The sequence below is a fragment of the Protopterus annectens genome, chromosome 3.part1, assembly GCF_019279795.1.
Source record: "Protopterus annectens isolate FY-2018-M chromosome 3.part1, PAN1.0, whole genome shotgun sequence".
Classification (NCBI taxonomy): Eukaryota; Metazoa; Chordata; order Ceratodontiformes; family Protopteridae; genus Protopterus; species Protopterus annectens.
The window spans coordinates 356,790,999-356,809,380 of NC_056732.1; positions in this window are offsets into that span (position 1 = coordinate 356,790,999).

The window sequence follows — 18,382 nt, forward strand, 5'->3', positions numbered from 1 at the left end:
GGAAGATATAAATAATAAATTAAAAAGTGAGCAAATAAATATTTGACAGACCTTTCACTTTAACAGATGTAAAAGATCAAATAAAAAAGTTAAAAAATAATTAGGTACCAGGCTTAGATGGTCTTATACCAGAACTATATACAATACTACTGGATGATACAATTAAAATATTAAATAAGGTCTATAGAAAAATCAAAACAACTGTTGAAGTCCCCCATTATGTAAATATTCCGTTATATCACCTATTTTAAAATAAGATAAGGATCCTACAAACTCCTGATCATACACACCCATTTCACTTTTAAATGTAGGACTATAAGATGTTCATGTCCATTTTAGCTTAAAGAATTAATCTACTTATACCTAAACTAATTAAAATGATCAAAATGGGTTTATTTTCAATGGACAAGTACAGGATAATATAATAAGAATACATACGTTAATATACTATGCAAATAAAATTTTAAAAAAACTTTCTATTTCTATCATTAGTCTCAATTTAGATAAGGCTTTTGACTTAGTTAATTGATCATATTTGTTTAAAACACTTAAAGTGTATAATTTCTCACTTAAGTTAATTGCATGAATTTCTAAGTTATAGAATAATTCTTGTGCTTATGTTAAAACAGGTTTTTTGCTTCCTAATTCCTTTAAATTACAAAAAGGCATAAAACAAGATTGTCCATTATCACCTTTACTTTTTGTGTTAGCTATAGAATCCTTTGCTAATAGTATTAGATCCATAAGTACATTAATGGTGTCAAAATAAAAGAAGATTTTGAAATAAAGAATCAGCTCTTTGCTGATGATATTTTACTAGTAATGTCTTTCGGCTTTTCTGGTTAGAGGTCACCACAGCGGAACTCCGGTCCACTAATAATTAGCACTGTTTTTTTAAGGTGCCGAGTTGCCAGCCCGACGCCCAACCTTCAAAGAAGGAACATCCATTCATGCTCGCACCTACCTGTATGTCTTTAACATTACTTGACCATGGGGAGGACATGCAGACTCCACGCAGAAGGTGCTCCAGCCTAGAATCGAATGGGAGAACCTCTTGCTGTGAGGTGACAATGCTATTTTACTAACAATAGGAAATATTAAAAATTCATTAGAACATATAATTAGTTCTATGAGCCAGTTTGACAAAATCTCAAACTTAAGATTTAATCATAATAAAACAAGTACATTATTAGTAAAAAACTTTTAAGAAATCATACAAATATATTCTAACATCAATTGGAATTGCAATCCAGTGATATAACCATTATGTCTAATAGTAAAGAAATTATACAAACAAACTTTCAATAGGTTGTTGATAAAATTTTAATTTAGTCGCAAAGTGGAACAAATTTTTCTTTACCACAGAAGAACAATTAATGCTTATTAAGATGGTCACTCTCACTAAAATATTGTTTGTCTTACAATCTTTAGTACTATCTCCACCTCAAAAAATGATGAAGAAGATAAATAATATTCTATTTAAAATGTTTTGGCATCCTAATAAACCAAGAGTTTCTTGTGATTTGGAGAGAAAAGGTTGGGATAAAGGTGGAATAGGATTCACTGATATTCAATTGTATGCTACTTCAACTATTGTAAAAGTTATAGTGTTGTACATACATTTATCTTATGATTCAAAATGGAAACAAATACATCAATAAATATTATTCATAAATAATAAATATATCACAGCCAGGCATAAACAAATAGTACCTAATACTTTTTATCTGTTTATTAAACAATGTTTCCATAAATGGTATTGCATCCTCTTCTCAAATTCCCTATTTAAATAACATTATTGCCTCTTTCCAAAAGTTCACATATTCTAGCCATTGTATTAAAGACTTAATATTTTCTCTGTTTTCAATTGCATACACAAATGACTGCTTAGAAACTCATAACTTCAATAAAATGCTGGTACTGAAACAACAAAGTACTTTTAATTTATTTGGCATCAATTCTTAAAGGGTGTTGATATATACTGTTGAAAATGTAAGGTCCAAATACAATCAGGATTATGAGAATTGGTTAATTTTACAAATATTTAGAGACTTTATGAGCACAGAGTTAAATAATATATTTAACATAGATAAGAAATTGTTCCCAAATTATTAAAATTCTTAATAAATATCAATAATAATTCAATGAAAAATAAATCATATTTGTCACAAATTTATAAAATTCTTAAGTGAGATTTCACATATTTATACAATTCATATTGGAACTACTACTCAAAAAATAATAATGAAGACTTCTGTGAAGAATGCAAAAAAATGAATATTAAAATCTACAGATAAAACTACATCTACATTATATTGGAAATGTTTTACACAGAGCTTTTGTTATTCATAACAAAATTAAAATTGTGTATAAATCAAATAGAATGCTGGATATGTGATTTTGATATAATAGCTGGTTGGACTTGTATGGTATATGAATGTAAAGTTATCTCCCCTTTTTGTAAATAAATTAATAACTGTATTCAAGCTCTACAGTCAGATTGATTTAATATTTCTAAATCTTTAGTATTATTTAATATTCCATTTCCTGAGATAATTCCAAAAACCCAAGTTTCTCAACTTTGATCTATTCTTACTATAGCCAGAAAAGTAATTACTAAAAATTAGAAAAGTAAAGTTATCCCCAAAAAATTGTTTGCAGTAGTAAATTGCATACTATAAAGATGAGAACTTCTAATATTATACAGTCATATAAAATTTGGTTTAAACATAAAGACTTGCTTGAGAAATATTAATTGTTGATGTATAACTTTGATCTATTGATCAGCTGTGGACCTATGTAAATAGTTGTTGTTTTATAATTGATTTGTTTATTTATTGTTTTACAACCAAATAAAAAAATGACTAAAATTCAGCTGTGGAAGTTCTATTGAAGTAAGAATTTCATAATGGCACTACTTAATACTAGGAGTTTGAGCAAAGAAATTGCCCAGTGTTCATTAGTTAACTTTTTTCATTTATTTATGTATTTGCTTTGTTAGTCAAGACAGCCTAATACGGTAGAAGGCTGTTTTCAGGAGAGGCCTGGGGGAGAAATGATCCAAGCAAGAAAGTGATTCAAAATAAGTTACAAGGTATCAACAGGAAATGCTAAAGAATTCTACAAAATGTAAGATAACAGAAGGAATTGTCATTATTTGAAAAGAATTATAAAATAAACAAAGGTTACAATAATTTTAAATTATTATGTCTAAGGTCATGTAAGCACATAAAAGCTATGCAAAAAATGCTCTTATCAAATTACAGCATGATGTTAGTACTTAAGGAAGTCTGTAGAGTGGAAATATGGAAGAAAAGTAAATATATATGAAAAGGATAGAATGTGTAGAAATTATAGGATGATTTTACAAATACAGTAAAAAGAGTAGGATAAGATCTACACCAAAATTCAAAACAATGCCCACTGTTCATGATAATTGCGTACCACTTTTAGATCAATTACCACAAAGGTAAGAATATGCAATTCAGAGAGAGCAGTGGATTCAATGAAATCATCTCACTAACATGTTTTTGAATCACAAGTAACTAAGAGTAGCAGTCTCAGAAAAGATGACAATAGGGTTCTCCATAGCAGCCCATGCATCACTTTGACAATGGCAGTCTCCCTACTTTCAAATGCATACACATTCAAATTCGCAGGTACACACATATGCATCAACAAGCAAGCTTCCTCCCTCAGTCAACCACACTCACCCATTCACCCACACACATGCTCCAACAGACGCACACATATCTGTACTCTTGTTTCCTGACCTAACCTGCCCAGTCCACACATACACAGACTACCACACACCCCTACCCACACATCTTCACTGAACTTAATACTTCCACAGGAGAGAATGGGTGATTGCTCTCTTTTGAAAGTGTTCGCTTTTTCCAACAGAAAAAAATTGTGTACAAATGACTCAGCAGGTAAGTCAGGAGCCAACAGCATGTCAGAGGAGATGATTACATGGCTAGTTGGCATTAAAACCCTCCTCAGATTTTTCACATTAGCAGCTGCACTGCCAGCTAGACTGCCCTCCAAGTAGAGGTTCACTCTAGAGGGAAACAATTAGCAGTAGGCCAGTCAATGACTCAGAGAAGCTTCCTGCATGGAGGAAAATGGTCATCAAGAGGCTGCCCCTCTGGTAAGCCTTTGTAAAAGCCAGCTATGGTCTGCAAAAAGAAAATACACATGCAGTATGAATGTAAAAGGAAGATGACTAAAGAGAATTAAGAATGTAGGGAATTTCTAGAAAGTTACTAAATTAGATAAATAGTAATGAAAATAAGTATGGTGCAAAGAAAGAGAGATAGAAAAATATACTAATATATATATATATATATATATATATATATATATATATATATATATATATATATATATATATATTTATATCACAGATAAATATAAACATAGGGATAATAAGTATAGTAGGAGGCAGGCATATAATCTAAAAATGTATTCCTAATCTGCAGAAAAAAATAACTAAATGACTATTTTCTGCATACATGTAAATTTATGAGATGCAGCTAAAAAGATTTGCTGTAGGGGGCATGAGAAAAGAAGCAGTTCCAGATTTTAGCCAGACACAGTTTTGTTTTCTTAAGTAATAGTTTAGCATTTAGTAATAACTGAGCCTTTCCATGCCATTTCATAGTTTAGTTAAAAGATGCATGTGCTGAGCTTTGTAGTTCATTAAGATGATTTACAGAAATTAGAAATGGTTAAACATCTGTGCATACAGTATGACAGTGTCATGTTTTAGGGCAATATGCATATTGTTATTACAAAATTGTGAAAATGAGTGAACCTACTTTGGACCCTTAAGGATCTCCATCTGATGTCAATAAAAAGGAAGAGTATATGTTTCACCAATGGACACTTTTGGATCTTTGAATTAAATAGCATTTAAACTACATAATGGTGTTATGGCTCATTGTGCTTTGTGCTAATTTATTAAGACATACCTGGTGTGAGATGGTATCAAATGATTTGTATAAATCTAGAAGGAGAGCTGCAACAATTTTCTTGGATTATTCATTTGATTTCCTGTACTGAAAAAATGCAATGAAAGCTGTGTTGATATTATGCCCAGATCTGAAACCATGCTGAGTTGGAGAAATTAAATTATTTATCGAAGATAGTCAGTGGTTTGTTGATTAATGGCTTTTTTCAAATGATTTTAGATAGTGGCAGTTGAATTGTTATAGATCTTCAGTATGAAAGGCCTGTGAAAGTTCTTCCTTTGTGGAGAGAGATAATGACTACTAATTTCCAAAGAGAGGGCATACATTCCTGTAATGGATCTGTTTATTAGTTATGAAACAGGATGAGAAATTTTATTTGCTGCTATCTATAAGAATTCAGATTGGAGATTACTAGGCGTGAGTGAAGTGGGGAAAAGATAAAGGTGCCACATGTGTCAATCTGTGTGTATCAGGGGTTAGTTAATATTGTTTTACTTTTCTATTAATAACTTAAATACATCTGTCAAGTATGCATTGATCTTACAAGTAATAGTATAACGATCTTGCCCATTTGGTAAAATATTAGGTGGAAATTGATGTCCATGTTTCAGTAAACCTTTTACAGAGATCCAGAAATATTCAGAATTGTTTAAATGCTTATATTATAAATTCTGATAACAGTTTTTGCTAGATTTCTAAGAGTTCTACAGTTTTGAAAGAATCATGGAATACTCACTGACTCAAATAATTCCCAAAGTTTATCTCTATTATAATTTGTTTCATACGTTTTGGTAGCCAGGGAGCAGGTATAAATCTTTTTTCCTATGTAGTGGAGCTAAAGAGTTTAAAATACTTAAGGTAGTGTTGTTACAGTACACTGGAGCATTATTATGTGGTAAAATTTGATCAGTCACCAATTACATTTTGACAAGTGATGTTTGAATGCATCTTCAGAGAAATATGTTTTGTTTCTGGTCCACTTAAATGTCAGACTTTTGTGTATTTTTTATTGAATCCATATAGCAAATGTTGGTCGATTGGTTAATGATAAACTAGGGAATAAAATAACATTCCATTGGTTATAACATCATTTAGATCAGGTAAGCTTAGTCTACCTGAAGATTTGTCTCCACACATAGGTTCGTTGATAAGCTGAGTAAGGCTGAAGAGTCTGGTAATATGGTTTATTTAAATAGCTTTTTTTTTTGCTAAGATGTTATGGCCAGTCTATGTTTATCTCACCCGTTATTATCATTTTCTGACTTAACTTAGCTGTTATCCAATATATTGTACCTTCAAATGAATTAGTAGCTGGTTTTGCAACTTTTGGATGAATGTATATTGTAATGATATGTGGAGTTTTATAATTATTTACTTTGACTGTAGTGGAAAGTAGTTTTGCCCTCATAAATATTGGTATTTCAGATGTAGTTTTGTGTAAGGGCTGTTATTTACCAAATAATATTGTTAAATGTTGTTAAACCTCCTGTTGTCTTGGATTAATAGTCAGAACTTAGGTTATTATATATAAGATGAATAATCACCCCATCTTTTAAGAAAAGGTTCAATCATGTTTAGTAACACAAAGTATGCCTGGCTTGCTTAAATTAATCCGGCTATGGAGGACTATGTTTTTGTTAAAAATGTTTCTTGCATTGATGTGAAATATTTTTGGCCTGGCAGTGAATAAGCATTTTATGTGACTGCAGTGGTGGTGCTGCGGTAGCGTTGTTGCCTCACAGTTAGACGTTGCCCGTTCGATTCTCAGTTAGAGCATCTTCTGTGTAGCGACATACATGAATGGGCGTTCCTTCATTGAAGGCTGTGCGTTAGGCCCGGCAAGCCAGTACGTAAAAATCTACTGCCAATCATTAGCAGACCGGAGTTCCGCTGTGGCGACCCCTAACCAGGAAAAGCCGAAAGACACAAACAAACAAAAAGTGAATAAGCATTTTATAATAGAGCTTTTTTGTTATAAAAAAGGGGTGTGGGCTGGGTTGTATGTAATCATGATTAAGGAGATTTAGAAAAATTGCGATTGTACTGGTATTACATTTTGATACAATTTGTCATAAACTTTTTGTTGTCATTTAGGTTTAAGTTTTATTGATGGAAGATAAGATAATGCCTTAAACTGAGGATGCAAATGTTTATTGCAAAATGTAATTCTAAGGTGTTTACCTTTGCTGCAGTTTTATCAGATAAGGTAAGTGAGGCATGATGTATATTATCAGTAGGTAACAGTAATACATGGCTGTTGCAAGAACTGTAAGAGATATGAGTATTAGTAAGAATGTGATGAACTCATATATATCAAGTTAAGTGTTCATAGTAGCTTTCATTTTTTTAGCATTATGAAAATAATATATTTGATTGATTTATCTTATGTAATGAATTGCAATAAATGAAATATAAGGGTGATAGTATGCTAGAAGAGATGTATAAAGTGTTGGAACAGATTGGCAGATGGTTCTACATAGATAATGGCTGAATTATTTTATTTGTTATCCTGGTATTTTAGGAGTTATGTAATAGAAAAGTAATTGTTGTAGACTGCAAGATATGTATACAAATGGGGCTAAATGTTTTTATTGAGTGACAACATGTTAAATTATGTGTTTAAGTTGTTGGTAAAGTTCGGTTATTTTGGTTTTATTTTAACCTAAATAAATAAACATGGAAATGTTAGAGAGATGAGCTTATTAGGTATAAATGTGGGACCCCTAATGGGGATGTAGAATAGGTATGGGAGGGGAGTGAAGCAGGCTACCAATCAGAGTCAAAAACAAGCGACTAATATGTGCATGAGCACAACCACAGACAAACAACTCAGGGGTGCTTCCTGTTGAGTACAATTTAATTTTAAAGTTGACTACAAGATCCAAGAAAATAACTATAAATAAAAGTTAAACATAAATACAGACTAAGGCTAAGTAAAATGATTCTTCTCAGAGAAACTGGCAGGTTGTAATGAGGCTACCATTCTGCATAACAAGGACAGGTATAAGAAACTGCTGACAAATTTACTGGATTTCTTAAATAATTTTACCTAAGGGGAATGCTGATGTACATAACCACTACCATTCTGCATACAAACAACAGTGTAGAATTTGAGAAGGGAGAATAGATTCAGCATTTAGATGAGCAGAAGGAGCAAGGGAAGTCTACTGATCAAATTCTAGCAATGAACTACTGCATAAGCTAAACAACTAACCAAGCAAGTGTCTACAGTGTAAGAGTGATGAGAGCTGTAGGTCCTGTAAAGTAAAGTGCAGGGACAACTGTGACTAGTTTTTCCGTGCAGCTACACGTAACACTGTTAGTTATGGAAAGGACATTTTTTGTTGTACGAATAGGATCTAATATCTGATATTTTATAGAAGAATATAGTGGTGCAGGCATCCATAGATGAAGTTGACTATACGGTTATAAATAGCCCTACAACCTACAACAAGGAAAAAGAATACTAATTATGAAAAGAATTTGTATCAGTGACATAGATCAATGGTGTAAAGCACTAACAAAAACACAGCTACCAAAGGAAGAGTAAAAGTGGAAACATGTTGGAAAGTAGAAAACTATGCTAACATCAAATATGTCTTCATGTTCAGCATAATGGTTAAGTTTTTTTCCTTTCAGACACAAAGTATAAGGTTTGATTCTGACCTCAAGTTATCAGCTAAGCTTAACATGGCCCTTCAGGGCAGTTAGCCTAGTATTCACCTATGATATTACGGTCAAAGTAAGAAATGCACATGGAATAATAGAATCTAACAATGCATAGCTGTAAATATGTACAGTTAGGAGTTGATATAAGAAGTGAGCACACAGGAAGCCAGTAAAATGCCAATGAAGTGAAACACTGCTTTGCCTGAATCACTGCATATAACTATGTATTATCTATAGCAGTACAATTGCCCTTCTTATGAAAGAGCAGGTTATAAACTGCATGATTATTAAATGTAACACAGAGCAAAAAGGAAAACAAAACACCATGGCTGTTGCCTCATATGTGACTTTTTCCCAGATTGGCATAATACAGAAAGGTTTAGTATTACTTATACTGACTACTTCTATACCAGAGTACTGTAGCTATCACTTGTTCACACTCCTTCTATACCAGGGCACTGTATCTATCTGTTGTTCACACTCCAAAACCAGGCTACTGTATCTCTATCTGGTTCAGATCATCTAGTAGCAGCAGATAAGTACCTGCATTTTTTGCTCATCCATTATTTCATACCTAATCCCTCATCTCACTGATATGAAACTCCTTCAGATTTTAATCACAATAAATATCCTGTTACTTCACTATTGTGAAGTGTAGGTCCACCATAAATGTCTCCTAATGACAATAATAGCTACCTCAATAAACTGACTTTTATATATATTAATCCCAATATGATAATCCTGTGTGGCTTCAACTACCCACCCATTTACTGGAAATCTCATGCAAGAATCAATAAATATGTGCTGTGCTTCTTCACGTTTATCATTACTAACTCCCTTAATCAAATAGCCCAATTTCCCACCTAAGGTAACATTTGACCTCATCCTTACAAATGTTGCCTCTGTCTCACACCTATTAATTTCATTCCATTCTTCATCAAATCTCTCCACCAAACAAAATCTTTTCATTCAAAACTAATACTATCCTGCCCAATAACTCTACCATATTCAGTGAATTCTCCAACGCCAAGTAAATTTCCCTGTTTGAGGGCCTGAAGGAATTCATGAGCACCCACCAGCTGATACAATCACTAAGAGCTTTACCTTTCTGATTTCAATGCCCATCTAAACCAATGTATAGAGAACTCTGTCGTCATCCGGCATAAATATAATGGGAGATTTAAAATAAACCATTAGGGATAAACTCCCAAATAAACAAACTTTGTAATGGGGAAAAATAGTTGCATCATATAAAATATACCCCACTTCCCATCATTAAGAAGTTACTTAAGTAAACAGTAGAGGACTCACTTTTTAACTCTCTTAGGAGAGTTAAAAGTAATACACAAGACTACACTGAGCTTCAAGTGAATGATACTGATCCTGAAGCTATAGCCAATATCCTAGATGGCAAATTTGGTCATAGTTTCATCCCACCCACTCACATTTATCTTCCCTCCCTTTATTCACTAAATTCTCCTTCCCCCAAGTTACTACAGACTAAATTTGAGAATCTCTATCCAGTGCCACAAACAATAGCTTGATGGAATCAGACAATATACCAGACTGCCACTAAACTAATACAAAGCATAACCTTGCTTAAGTCCTTATAAACATTTTCAACCTTAGTCTCTCAACAGGGTACATCCATGACCATTAGAGAATGTCCACCAAGGTGACACTCCATAAAGACAGTTCCTCAACAGACCCTGACAACTATCGTTCTCTTCCCACCAACATTATCTGTAAAATCTTTGTCAACTTTATAAACAATTAAATTGATGACCTGCGTACCCTCTCTCTCTTTCAGCTTTTCCTGATTAGGGGTCACCACAGTGGATCACCTTGTCCGCTCATGATTGGCAGTGTAGTTTTTATGGTGTCGAGTTGCCAGCCCGTGCCAAACCTTCCACAGAAGGCACACACATGCAAACACTCACACCTAGGGCAAATTTTAGCGTGTCCAATCCACTTGTAGCATGTGTTTGGGGATGTGGGAGGAAACCGGAGCACCTGGAGGAAACCCACACAACCACAGGGAGGACATGCAGACTCCGCACAGAAGATACCCCAGCTGAAGATCGAACTGGAGAGCCGCTTGCTGTGAGGCAATAACACTAACCATTGCACCACCGCGGCCATCCAAAAGTCTTTCAGCTTTTCCCGGTTAGAGGTCACTACAGCGAAACTCCCATCCACTAATGATTGGCAGTGGATTTTTATGGTGCTGAGTTGCCAGCCCGATGCCCAACCTTCAAAGAAGGCACGACCATTCACGCACACACCTACCTGCATGTCTTTAACATCACTCAATCACAGGGAGGACATGCAGACTCCACACAGAAGGCCCTCCAGCCAAGAATAAAATGAGAGAACCTCTTGCTGTGAGGTGACAATGATAACCGCTGCACCACCGCGGCCTGCATGCCCTCTACCCTAATCAGTCTGGTTTTGTAAAAGGCAGATCCTGTCCTCATAATCTAGTTTATTTATTTGAAAATGTAACAGATGCCATCAACAAGGCCTATTTTTCCACACTGCTTATTTGGGTCTTGCTAAAGCCTTTGATATGATTCTGCATGCTGGCACTATCTAAAGATAAACTTCAATATCATTGGTTAAGTTAGAAATTGGGCCTCCAGTTGAACATGTACAATAAGAGTTGGCAGTGCTTTCTAATTTAAAAGGCATGTCAGTAGTGGTGTCCCTCAGGGTCTCTCTTATGTCCCTGTCTCTGATATAAAAGCAGATGTCAAAGGTCTATGGCTAACCAAGTTTTCCAATGACTCTAAATTGGGTACTACTATTACTGACTCTCCCCACAGATACTCTTAACTTGTAATAGGGGCTTGCTAGAACCAACACTTTCTTTACTGACCATGACCTTAAGCTTAATGTCAAAAACTGTAGAGTAGTTGCCTTTGGGAAATAAGTCTATACTACTGATTACTGCATTAATTAGACCCCTTGTAAGATTCACGTAGCTGTTAGTGATTTGGGAATCTTCACTGACAATGAACTCCCCTTTGAGTGCCATTTACCATTTGTAATTAGGAAGTTCTTCTACCTTGTCTAATTATGTACCAAGTGTATACATTCCAACTCTAAGGATGTCATAATTGCACTCTATACTTCTCTCACCGTGCCAGACATATAACACAATGAACCATTTAGAATATACTGCTCCAACAACCTTGCCCAACTAGAATGGCTGCAATGCTTTCTAACTAAAAAAATATCCAAGCACCTTGCCCAGCTAGAGAGACTGTAAAATATTCTAATAAATAAAAATCAAAGGATTTAGCTCTCTTAACTACCCGGAGAGAGATTAAACCCGTCACATTTCTTGGTTTCATTCTGGCTCCTACATAGTGATCTCTGCCTCACCTTCTAGACTGTGAAAAATTCTGTGCTATTAGAAGTCCTTCACCTCAGAAATACTGGTAATTCTAAACAAACTCATTCCAAAGACCTCAACCTTCACAGCAATATAAACAGCACATCTGAGAAAGATATAAACAACACATCTGAGAAAGATAGGTCTCTCAACTAAAAAATCTCCTGTGTATGGAACAAGATGTCCTTGCATGTCAAACAATGTCAAAAGCTGGCTTCCTTAGGAGTTCTGCCTTGACAACTGGATGAGCACCCATAAATTTACTACTTGGGTAAGCAGTGCATCCATTATTGAAATTAATGTTAATTCCGTCTAATATACCCTCTGGTTTATATGGCTAGTCTCTATATTGTTGTCAAGCTACCTGTACTGTAAGAACTTATGAAGTCATGAGCACGTAAGAATTTATATGTTTCTTTATTAAAGTTAAGCACATGTAACATATTAAGTTCTCAGATGTATATACCATCATGTTCTGTTAAGAGCATGCTGCCTATTCTCTTTTGTTACATTTGTTTTTATATGTCATTCACATCACTCTAGCTCTATAAAGATTTGCAGTAACTAATAATGTTATTTAGAAAATGGCCAGAATGCTTAGACATAACTGGTCAAGTATTAGAAACACTAGAGAGATATTTCTGCATAATGTCCAGATCAAATTTGTTGTCAAACTGCAAAGCTATTAAGCATCATCCTAAATACCAAACATGAAAGTACATAATCAGCATTGTGGTATGTTTATTTTATTTATGTATTTATTTGATATTTATTAAATGATTGGTGGTCAGAAGCAGGACCCTTTCTAGCCATCAGCCATGCCAAAATACATCCCAACACAAATACAGAAAAAAACATGTCTGCAAATATATAATAAAATATGTCAAACAAATAAATCAAAAAGATGATTATGTTATTACACATATTAATGACAGCAGTTTAAAACAGGAAGAAAAAGAAATCTTGTGTAAGGTTGATATGGTTGAGCAAGAGATCTCAGATCAACATCACATCAGTATATCAAAAAATGATTTAAGTTGTAATACAGAGATAATAAACTGCAGGCAATCAGAGTTACCTGGTGTCCTTATAATAGGAGCATTTACATTATTTTGTTAAGTGTTCCTTTATTTATTTTTATTTTTTATTATAAGAAATATTGCAGTAGAGTAACTTGAACAGGAAGACTATCCCAAGAGGCTGAAGCATGTTTAAAAAAAAAATCACATCCAGCTATTTACTTTAATGCATGTGTTGCTATGTACATTGTAAAATGTACTCTTAACTTGTTAGCTAAAGGTGGGCAGTCACTATCCATAAGTAATATGAAAGTGAGTGTGTTCAGCAAATAGGACCATTTATCCTAGAATATAGTTATGTAATCTTGCTTATTATGGGTGGCAAGATGAATAAATCATAAAATTTTATTTTCCATGGTTTGATGTGCTGTGCTGCTATGACCTGACATTGGGGTAATAATTGGTATACCATAACCAGGCCTAGGGAGCAATATGCTGATGGTAATAGCCCAAAGAGCAGTAGAGTGAAAAATGTACAATTCACCTTGAGTTGTAAGGCTACCTTAGCTATTGTATAATCTATATTATTTTGAAATGAGAGAGTATAACCTAATATTGCACTGAGATATTTTTGATATGTGATAAAAGAAATAATGTTCCCCAAAGGATCATTAATGAGGAGGGTGGTAGTTTTGGATGATTTTTCATATGACAGAGACAGAGCAGTGACCAGCCCGGTATTTTTTTTCTTTCATATCATCACTCTAACATAGTGATTTTCTGTACTGCAGTGCACTAAATGTCATGCTTCCATGACTTAAGCTGCCAGAGCTCCTTTTTTTAGTAGGTGTGAAAACCATGAGATATGAACATTATACAGATGTTTGAGGATTCCATCTGCAGTTCCTAAGCATCTGAGTATATCCTTTGCTTCATCACCTACTTTGGTTTCTGTCCCAGCTTGCTTTAATCCCTATTTGGAATATTACAGAGCCACATCAACAACATAGATAAAAACTCAAATGTAGCACCATGCTGGGCTCTACAGACATTTCCTTGTACAGTGTTTGCCAATTTAAAACGTTAAATAAACTGCATCTCATTTTATTGTTTTGTTCCATCCAATCAGATTATGAAACCTTGTAAAAGAGAAAAGTAGTTACCCATTCCATTTTTTATCATCCCAGGATTATAGCTAGCATCTGTACACAGTTTCAGCAGACATACCCTAGTATTTCTCAAATCACTGCATATATTTGTTATAGTAATTGTGCCCACTCCATATAGAGAGAATGAGACAGGGGAATGAATAACATCTACAAAGTACTACAAATGATCTAGTGCAGTTCACATACATACTATGACAGAAAAATAAAAGAAATTCTGTAAAATACAGAAGAATACAACTGCTCCTGGTGGCATAGAGAGACAAAGCCCTGACTATAGCTCAGGCAACCTGAGTCTGAATAGCAGGGTATTGGATTGCACAGGCAGGGAGGATGGTCATGTTCATCCTGAGGGGGTGCACTCTGTTGGAGTGCACTATCACAGTTGGATTTCCTTGATGGATCCCACGGAAGCAACTGCAAGGTGCTGTCTGAGGGTGAGCAAGGTATTCTGCTGACACTGGCACCTTATAAAAGTGAGGGGTGGTTCACTGATGATGCCCATTGCACATCCTTCCTTCACAGTGTTATTGGCATAGCCAATTTTAGACACCAGAAAACCTTGCAGTCTCTAGGGCTTCCTGGTCCAGGGTGCCACCAGCCACAGCAAGTTGTCTTATTTTGGTATTCCGTTACATGTTTGTCAAACTAACAAAAACTAGCACAGCAGTATTATGTACTTAAATAAACCAGGTGGATTATAATAACAATTAGAATTAAGAATCCTAAGTAATGGCAAAACTTCTGTAAAGTTCAAAGATATCTCTGGTTGTAGTGTGTGTTTTGTCAGGTAGTGTGTTCTTAATTTCATTAAATGTCATGCTACTGACATAGTGCCCTTGACTTAATTAAATTCCACTGGTGGACATTCTCTCCACTATAGTTGGCATTAGACAACCGTAATATCAGTGGCTATTGGGGTGCCTACAGATTATGCTTGAATGTGTGAGGGTTCGCAAAAGCTCCCACTGGTTTGGGGGGAAATAAGGAGAAAAAAATAATTCATTCTCTGACTGCATACTTTATCTTAAACAGGGTTCTGATATGAACCTGTTAGAATAAAGCCAGCGATCAGTGAATAAATGTGAGCAAGGTAAGCTCTAGAGATCTGTAGCTAAGAGTGACTGATCTTAGCAGTTACCTGGGATTTTGGGAAGAATATTTCCTCTTTTGGGGTGTTTTCTCCCCCTCACTCTCTCAGGGAGTATTATAAATACTAGCAGGCCACCAGATACTGTAACTCTCAACGTATGTTCTCAAGAAATCTGAGCATATCAAAATAATGGTGGAATAAAGGCTCTCAATTAGAAACACTTTTTTAATATTATTTTAAATGCTTAAAAGTTAACAGAATAACATGTTTTACATCAATATGCATTTTCCAAACAATAAGAAGGGAGAAACTCTAATGTCTGGCATTGACTGTTTATAATACTAAATGATTTACCATAGGTTCATAGGTATGCACTAGGCAATCACTCTGTATGTCAGTACAACCCTAGCCCAAAACCCCTACCCCTCTAGCCTCAAGGAGGGCAAGACAAGATAGTTCAGGGTAGAATTTGAGGCTGCCCATCTAGTTATCTAAATTTACCTTGAAAGCAGTAATGGGCGCATCTCTACTAGATCAGCAGTGAAAGTTTGTTGCGGAGCTGAGAGATATGTTGGAATATGACCATCATGTCTTATTTATCTACCGATGAAGGCATAACTGGGTATTTCAGGTACTGTTTATTCTGTAAAGGAATAGGAAGTCAAAGAGGATTGGATATTTTATAGCTCAAAAAGCGAGACAAAGATCTCCACTAGGGAGTCTGTAAGAGACTGACTACACTGACATGGCTGCCAGTTTCTCTTGCTAACTAAAATTTTTTTGAGGCCACTGATCTTTTTAGTCTGTCATTGACATCTCTCAAGTAGATTGATATGGTCACACAAATACATGCCAAAAAGTGCATTATATTCAATAATGGGTCTGATGAGATATGAGTAAAGGGCAATTAAGACATTTATGGATTTAGTGGAGGTGCCTTTTTTGGAATTAGATGAGCCAAATAGAAAGATTTCCAAACTACTCCTGAGACGTGATGGTCATATAATAAGGAATTATCAAAAAGAGTGTCTGATTGGTGGGGTGCATCACTTACATAGCAAGTAAAAATGTTTGTTTACTAGATTAAGTTGTGCTACATTTTGTATGTTGAATTTGTGACCATTGTCCTCACACCAGTTGTTAACATGGTCTAAACCATGTTGGCACAATTGTGAGTCAGTAAACGATAAAATAACACAACCCATTTTACAAGCATCTAAAAACTTTGTTAACCATAGGCCAGAAGTGCTGCTCTGAAGGTATGAGAAATGGGTTACTATTCACTAATCGAACACTCAAATGAGCATAAAGTCGTGCCCTAAACACACATAACCCAACATCAAAAGACAAACAAAAAATTGAAATACACAAAAAAAAAAAACACTTGCTGTTTTGCACCTCCCCTGTACCCTCACACCCTGCTACTTATATTCACCAACTCAGAGGAAGCACCACAGTGGGAGAAAGGAGCAAGACCCTGGTGCATGCTGTGCCACAGTCTCTCATGATGATACTCCCATCTCATTCGATATTCTGTCTCCCCTGCAGTGTTCATGCTTTTGAGCATGACTTTATGCCAACCCATCATTTGACTAAACAAAGAGCCCCTGAAAAATATGTCAGACAGGAGAGATACCAACATTGAGCCCTGTGATACACCGCTGGTAACTTTTTTTGCAACCAGAACTGGAAGCTGTAACTCTAACATGGGTTCTGTGAAGCAACCGGTTCATAGATTCATTGGTTCATAGGTGTTTAATAGGGTAATGACAACAACGGCCTTTTTAAACCTAGCCATGCATACCAAATCTCTGACAAGCTCTGATACCCTTGATAACTGTAAGCAAGGGTATGGGAGATGAAACACTTAAAAGCAGGGGTCTGGCTGATGAACCATTTACAGGTTGCCTGTGTCCATTATAGACATAGGTGCCAAACCAGGGATGACTTTCCTGTTCCCCATGCAATTGTCCAAGTTACACTTGAATTGGGTTAGGGAGGAATTCTGCTTCACATGGATGGGGAGCTTGTTCCAGAGATGGGGTACTCTCTAGGATACATACTTGTCTTTTCAGTAGGTCCTATTTATATCACTTGCAAGGTCTGAGTCATTAGAATGGGTAATTCTGATTGCTGTTTGTTTTATGGATATGCAGGAGGTCCATCAGAGTAGGGTTTGACAATGTCCCTGTATGCCAGGCATATACCTCCCCTCAACAGCCTGTAGGAGACAGAATACAGGGTTAAGGCCTTGAGGCAGTCTGCATAGTATACTTTACTTATGCCCTGTATTCTTTTAGTAAGGAACCTCTGTGGACATTCCAATTGTTGGATATATATGGTTAGATACATACCAAAGGAGGCATTGTACTCAATGATAGGTGTAACGCCTGTGCACTGGCCCAGCAATCAAGGATCCTCTATCCTCACCACTTACACCAGTAAGGGGCATCCATATAGGGAAAGGATAATGAATACACACACAGTAAAGTACAACTTCCCTTAAGAGCACACTAACTAAGCTAACAAAAGAAATAAAACAATTGTGATCTGAACTCTGAGTATTCATTGTGTGGCTGATTTAGAGTACAAAAACACCTTCAGAGATCACTGTACACAAGCTACAGAAATTCACACTACCCACATCACTACAAGCCAATTAGTATTTGCCAACCAGTTAATATGTGGTGTGGATATCACACCATTGCCAAACAATTAATATGTGATGCCCGTGCGCTGGCCCTGCGATCAAGAAGCCTCAATTCTCACCACTAACACCAGTGAGGGGCATCCATATAGGGAAAGGATAATAAATACACACACACACACACACACACACACACACACACACACACACACACACACACACACACACAGTAAAGTACAATTTCCCTTAAGAGCACACAGTGACCACAGTCAGCCTGAGTCTGGTTTCTCCCTTTCTCTCCAGGTCCCCAATAAGACTCCCCACTGGCACAGCTATAGGGTCTAGATCTCAGCCTAGTGGGCAAGCTAAAATCTTCAGCACCCTCTCTGTCCAACCAGTGCTTTGTGTCCCTGCCCAA